Source organism: Phasianus colchicus, chromosome 1 (assembly GCF_987193195.1).
Source record: "Phasianus colchicus chromosome 1, bPhaCol1.hap1.1, whole genome shotgun sequence".
In the NCBI taxonomy this organism is placed as follows: Eukaryota; Metazoa; Chordata; class Aves; order Galliformes; family Phasianidae; genus Phasianus; species Phasianus colchicus.
Genome location: NC_143436.1, coordinates 129,683,544 through 129,691,132, shown reverse-complemented (window position 1 = coordinate 129,691,132; position 7,589 = coordinate 129,683,544).

The window sequence follows — 7,589 nt, the reverse complement described above, 5'->3', positions numbered from 1 at the left end:
TTAAAACAATTTCCTTCATTCAAACAGAGAAACAAAATACCCCAGAAACAACAGTACATTCGCAGAGAAATACACTTCAACTTTCAATATATGATGCTGCTTCCCTCAAGACAAGAAATGAAGTCCTTTCCATCATCACTGGTTGTGCTGACATTTCATGGGCTCTCATCATAACCCTGTTCATGTGTTTTACAAATCAGGACTGAGCAATAGGTGGCAAAGAACAAGACAACAAACCCAGCAAGACAGGTGATTGTTTTCCAGATGATTGATATCTGGCCCACGAGTTGTCCTGAGGCAGTAGTGAATACAGTGAAGCCAATCATCTGATTATAAAGCCAGAGCTTCACTCTGAAAGCTCTCATCAGTCACGGAGGTTATCTGACAGCTTTTCACTAAGCTGAAAAGCATTCCATAAAATAACCAAACCCATCATTTGAAAGGTGATGACTGCGGTCATTGTGGATTTCACAGTAAATAAACACCTTAATGATGGCTTTCTGAAAGTATGTATATTTTTAAATGTTAAGAAACAAAATATAAACTTTGGCTTTTCCACTTAGAGTCTGTTAGCCCTTAGCATTTGTTTATTTTTCTTCATTAAAATTCTACTGAAATTGGACGCCACTCTGTAACGTAGGTCGCCCAGTAGAAAGAGGTATAAACTACAGTCTTGTACTTGAAGAGCCCATGTTACAAATACAATACAGAATAGCTCATGCCTTTTTTGAATTATGAAAGCTTTGAGAAATAGAAAAGGCAACCTGTAATAAGCAAAGGCTGACATACTATTCATGATCTTAATCTTACTGTCTAGAAAAAGATTACGTGATTTCATAGAAGTAAGTATCATAAGTAACTAGTTTATAAATAGTTGATTAGTCTTAGCAATGATTAATAAGAAATAAATGGTCTGCCTAATGGGTGTGCTGACTATCTTTCAAATATTTTCTGAGCTTGTAAGAAAGTAAACTCTGTAGCTAGGTCACATATTTGAGGTTTCTAAGTATTCCAGACTTCTGCTGAGAGTAATAGAAGAGAAAAAAAATTAATCCTGTGAAGAATAGAGATAAGAGAAAAACTCTGAAGCACCAATGAGAAAATAAAGACAAATCCTAAGACAAATCCTGAAATGTGTGACAGAATTATTTGCTCTTTATAATAGTAGTAGTTTTCTTAGGAATTATTATTATTTTTTTTAATACATATAAAAATGCATAATCAATACAAACTCTTATGTTGTGACACTGAATGGGAATTATGAGGCAATGCTGTGACCATTCCAGCATCGAGGTACAGGCAGATGTTGTGTGATTTTTTTTTCTTACAATCTTATTTTCGATGTTTCCAGGTACTATCCTTTATTTCTGATATTTTTCTTTGCTCTCAAGATGCCATTTGACAAAAGCTTGACATTGTGCTCAAGTGCTATTTTGCTTTGCTCTCAAGATGCCATTTGACAGAAGCTTGAGATTGTGCTCAAGTGCAGACATCACAGATGTTAATCCATGGGTTCAGACAGATTCTGAAAAAGTTGCATCATTGTCTCCACATAAAAGCACATTCTTGAAATACTGAAAATTATATGTGATCTTGGTAGTATTTACATGCTGAATTCAAGCTGGAGCACTTGAGAAGTGTGTCCTCGGGTCTTTTTCTTTAAGCTTGAAAGATAGCTTTTTCAATATAACATATGAACATTGTATGATGAGGTTTGATTGAACAGAGATCATTAGATCTCCAGCAGTTTAAATTGCATGTGCAAATGTTGCTTATTACTACTGCGTTGAAAGTCTTTTGAGCATTGACATTCAGATTTTAGAGTGTTTGTAGGATGTTCTTCAAATCCAGTCCTGAATACTATTTATATCATCTCAAGCTATGACCAGCACAAATCCAACTAAGTGAATACTGCTGTGGCTAAATAATAAAAATTGATTTTGGCAAATCGTTTGTACTGAAATAGTTGTGTGTCAACTTGGAGAGGAAAGAAATGTGGACAAACTGACTGCTACTTAACAATCTGTTTTCGATCCTACTGTTGTATGAGATGGTGTTCTACAACTAGTGAGGTGTTTCTCTTCCTGAAGGAGTGAATCTATAAATGGTGCTATTTGATACAGTTTTTAGATTTAATTTATATGGTCTAACCTGAAGATAGCTTTCCAAAACTCAACTTATGCATGCGTATTTATACAAAAACATAGTTGAGTTATAGATGAGTTTATTAATTATTTATTAATACAAGAATAATTTATTAATTTATTAATACAATAAATTATTATTTATTAATGCAATACTTTTGAGAGCATATGCATATATTTACATCTTGGGTAAGTAGTTATGGCTAGTTCTGATACACATCTTTTGGAAGGAGTTTTAGTAAGGATGACCTATTCTCAACGACTTTCTCTCTGATAGGATTCTTTTTGATTCATTGCTGCTGCTCAGACAAAATTCATTCAATCTCATCACTACTGAGTATCTCTGTACCTCTCATAAGTATGAAATAATCTTGTTCCTTTAAAATTATGGCAGAAGTTCTCTCACTTAAAGAAAGTCTGGGTGAATTGCCAATATATTAACATTATTTATCCCATGTTAATGTCCCTAGATCTCACTTTCTGTTTGTCAAAACCTGCTAGATTGAACACCTTGCCTTCCCATGGTGCTCATGTGCTTGTTCTTTAAACAAATACATTCAATACAATCTTTCTCCTGTCTGCCAGGCCCCTCATCTTCCTACCACTTTCTATTCTAAGTTTCATTGCTAAATGACCCACAAATACTGGGAGGAGTTGCAAAGATTCTGAATTTCTTTAGGTTCAGTAAAATTGAGAGGCTAAGTAGATAAGACATGCAAATTACTTCTGACAAAACAATTGACTGTGAGTTTCAAGCTCTGTTGAAGATTTGAGAGATATCAGTTTTGTTCATCTCAGGTTGAATGCTTCTTTTTACAGAGGTGAGAAAGTAAAGTTGTGGATATGAAATAGAACTCCTAAGTGCCCATCAAAGATCAGTCATGCATTCAAGGACAGTGAGATATTAGCAAATAAGCTATTTCAGAAAGCATGCAACAGGACTGCTCTCAAAAAACACTGGCCAGCTGCCTGGCTCCCACTGGCACCCTCAGCATGAGAATGGAGGAAAGACTCCATTTCACTCCTCCAAAAATTTATACATCAAAATCATTCTAGTGACAGGCTTTATAGAGCTTCTGATAGAGACATGTATTGTTAGTTGTTTTTCAGAGTTTTCTAAAAATGCCTGTTTGACAGAATAGATTTTCTTGAAAGAAGGAATTTCAGAAAATGATAGAGTTGTCAAACTGATGGCTATTTCACAGGGTGAGCAAAATGTGATACACATCTAAAAAAATCCACTACAATCCATCCATTCTGCCTGGAATTCTGCCGGAGGGAATGAATGCAAGTCTGCTTGATTTGCTCTTTTACCTCAAGGGATAACTGATTGAATATTTCAGAATAGGAATAATCTATTACAGAAAATGATTTCCACATCTATTCACATTTCATTCTTTTATTTTTTTTTCCCTGTTTTTTTTTCTTTTTTTTTTTGTTTGTTTGTTGGTTTGTTTTTTTAAGGGTGCATATTGGCAGAGGCTGCCACTGACTTCTGCATGTAGGCTTCACTTGTGTTAGGAAGACAATGTATCCTCTTTCCCTTCACGACTTACCACTGAGTGTCCTGCAGAAGGAGAGCAGGAGCCCAGCATAAGGGATGCTGAGAGATTCCTAGAGGTAGAACATGAGCAAGAGATTCAGTGACTTAGCTGTGATTTCTCAAAAAAATAGTCAGATGGAGGGCCTAGCCCAATTCACAAACAATTTCAGAGTGAAATAAATGAGGAAAGGAGAGGCAACACAGACCAGGTTGAGGTATACAGTGTATCTCTAGGTGCACATTTGTGCCGGGGGGGGGGAAAAGTTTCCGTCTTGATAGCTGTGAGACACCCAGAGAAATGCATCTGTCAAGGCCTAAACATGCAATAGTTTGTAGGGCTTTCACTGTTATTTGGTTGAAGAAAGCATGAGCTGTTTATCCAAGCTATCCTAAATACACTAAAACTATGAGTTATGCAGTCTAAAGGGCTACAGTAATCACAACACAGCACAAAATCTTGCTTAGAGGCATACTTTATCTTTGGAGGCTATTTAGTCAACCTTTTACTGATTCAAATGTGTTTTGCCTAGAATATAAATCATGTTATTTTCTTCCGTTTCATGTCACTATTTCACTCTGGCAACAGTTTTGTTGACGCACTTTGCACAGCTTCAAAGGATCTTTGTTCCTAAATCCAGTATCCCAGGGCTGCTAACCACAAGCCTAGTGTCAGTAAATGAAACCCTGAGTGATGTAGAATCTGGGAGTAGCAGTATTTACTGGAGCAGGTTCTATCTAATAATAATGTTTATAAAAGATATATATAATACCCTCCTTTGCCTTGGTATATCACAATGTATGGTTTAACTAAGGAAGGCCAAATGCTGTGAACATGAGGACCTAACCTCAAGGTTCCTGAGCATAGCAGAAATGACTTATTTTACATATAGAAAGAGTTTATAAAACTTAGCTTGTGAAGAGTGAAGCAAACACTTTTTTTTCTCTCTCAAATTGGCTTCCAGGATTATTACCTGGTTTATTTTCTACTACAGGGTTGTTGTACTACAAACTCACAGAGGCCTTCCGCTGATTGCTTGTTTTAAACCACCAATAAATAGTTTCCATGTACTCATTAATGACACAGTGGTGACAAATACTAGGAGTTCAAACCTGTGATTAAGTACTACTTGGTCAAGAAAAGAAGCTAACTGGTGACTGAAAATAGAGATAAAAATTACACATTCTATGATATTAAGCTGCAGGCAAAGAAAAGAAAAAAATATCACTTCTGCTTACCGTCCTCATATGTTCAGGCCAGCATATTAATCCAAATGTCACCCATATTCATAGTCACTTTTCTATTTGAATAACAAAATACATTTATTGCAGCACTGTTGCCTCTGTTCTTCCTCATAACTGTTCCTGTCTCAAGAGGAGATTGCTCCTGAGGGAGGATGCAGTCATTTGTAGCGATGCCTAGATTTATCCCAGACGGTGTGTTCAGCTCAAAGAGGCACCTGAAGTCCTGTAGGAGGGACTTCATGGCTAGTGGAGTGTACTTTTCACAGTAATATATACTAAAATTCCACCCAGTTCTCTTACTAGGTGCTGAAATAACCTCCGGGGAGCTCACCATTCCTACTTGGGATACACTTATATTATCAGGGTATCTACTGTCTTTGGCTTGAACTTTCAAGTTCAAAATGTGCCTCCAGATGAGCTAATCCCTTCTTCAGCCTGAGAATGATGCTTGTCTCATGCCATTCCCTCTGGTGGGACACTGGCAGACAACAGCTGTCTGCTTTCATTAGACAAAAATAACAAACCTTATTTTTTGGAAGACAAAAATTATGCTTGCACCAGTAGCATGCATGTATGGAACACTGGAATTTGAAAAGACATTTAATACCCTAGGGCAGCTGAGATAACTTCTTAAATTAACAAATTAGCAAATCTCATCCCTTACACAGGTGTATTATAATGCAGAAGTCCATGTCTGAATTACATGTCTAAACTCTCACTTTAGATGATAGTCCACAGCAATGCAGCTTACCAAATGCAAATCCTTGCCTTCATTGAAGTGTACAGCTCAATAACTTGAATTTATAAACATGAAGGCAGAGTGTGTTGAACTAGAAGGTCCCCAGGGTTGAAAATTTCTTATTTAAACCCTGTAAAACTTTTAGGCTCAAATAGGTCTATGTTAAACATATGCACCTGGTAATGAGAGGATCTCCACATTACAATACATTACCCCAGCAAAGCAATTCCAAGTTCATCACAAATCCACATCTGCCTTCATTCCATGTATCTTTCCAAATAAATGTTAAATTACCAATGTGCTTTCCAACATCATACATGCATGAATGTTAGTAAGGAATGACTGTAGAAAACATATGAAGCATCAAATTACCCTCAAGAAAATGGGCAGTTTTCTGAGCACTTCTGTAAACAGGAAGAAAAGGATGGAAGATCTATTTGTTTTAAGAATGCCTGTATTGACCGTCCTCTGCCTTCAGGCTTCTCTCATAACTGGATTAGAATTGCCACTATGGACATAGATAAAATCGTAACAGCTACATTTTGTACACATTCTGTGCACTTTAAGTATGTTAGAGCCATAAACGACTGTAATGTAATTTAAAGACTGCCAACTCTGAAATTTCTTCTCCTGCTCCTGCCATTTATTTTAAGTTAATGTTGTAACTAGTATTTTTGCAGAATTTACAATACTGCCAATGAATGAGAAACTTAAAAGGCTGACAGTTTTGGAACACTTCACAGCTATTCATTTAAAAAAAAACCATTTAAAGACCTTATTCCCAGAATTATGTATGTAAATAGGCTTCTGTCAACTCACAAATGGCCTGAGAACAAAGCACTTGTAAGGAACAATGTGATACTAGAAGAAATTAATGAGCTTCTGCATATGGATCCTTTAAACCCCCTGCTTTGCAAGTAAGAGTCACTTAAAATACTTTAAAAAAATCTATGTATTTTTTTCTCTGTGTTCTGTGGATTTGCATGAAAATCAGTTTGATTGAGCTACTGAGGAATGAACAGGACTGGCAAAACAGTGGTGATAAAATTACCCCAAAAAACTCATTGACTGCCTGCTTGGATAGGGTCATTGGAGGATCGTGTCTCCCTATGACTAGGAAAACCCTGTTATACCCGCTGCTTCACCCTGTGGGGGTGATATTGATTGTAATTAGTTTGCATTTGGTTGAGCCTGTGTGCTGTCCTGCTCATTGAAGAGACCTCTGCCTGATGTTTTTGGTAGTGCAGGTTAAACAACATTGAACACCAACAGAGCTAACACCCCGTGTTAAGAGCAAGATCGTCCCAAAGTCCATAATCCCAGAATGGGTTGAGCCAGTGTACACAGGGCCTCTTTGGTGTGTTTCCTACATTCTCATGATCTGCAGAATCCCTAATGATCGGCGGCCATGAAGCGATAACTTAGAAAGCTTGAATTATATGTTGAGTTATTGGGTGGTTCAGAATCTCCCCAGATAGTTTGTTCTTCACTGAAAAAATAAATGAACAGATCTCGATGAATACTACTATTAATAATCTTTCTGAAAGCATATATTTATAAATGATTGTGTGCTAAATGAGTTTAATGTTGCTTGTACCACATTAGCTGGGTTTAATTAGTTACGGGCAGTAGAACAGTACAAACAAGACCTGAATATGATGAGTCCTGTGATGGTCTATGAGTCAAAAAGAAAAACATAGCAGGAATAGCAGAAGAGCCATGCCTGAAACTGCTGGGAAGTACAGCATGACTTGTCATGGACTGATTGGCAACATGTGCCAATATTTGCTTACAAAACTCCTAGTAAGGGAGCATGGGAGCTGGAATGACATTGTTAGGTGGCTGTTTGACAGCATATGAAGGAAGAGGACTGGAGAGGTGATAGTGCTACACAAGATGCCCAAAGGCTGACCTTGAGACT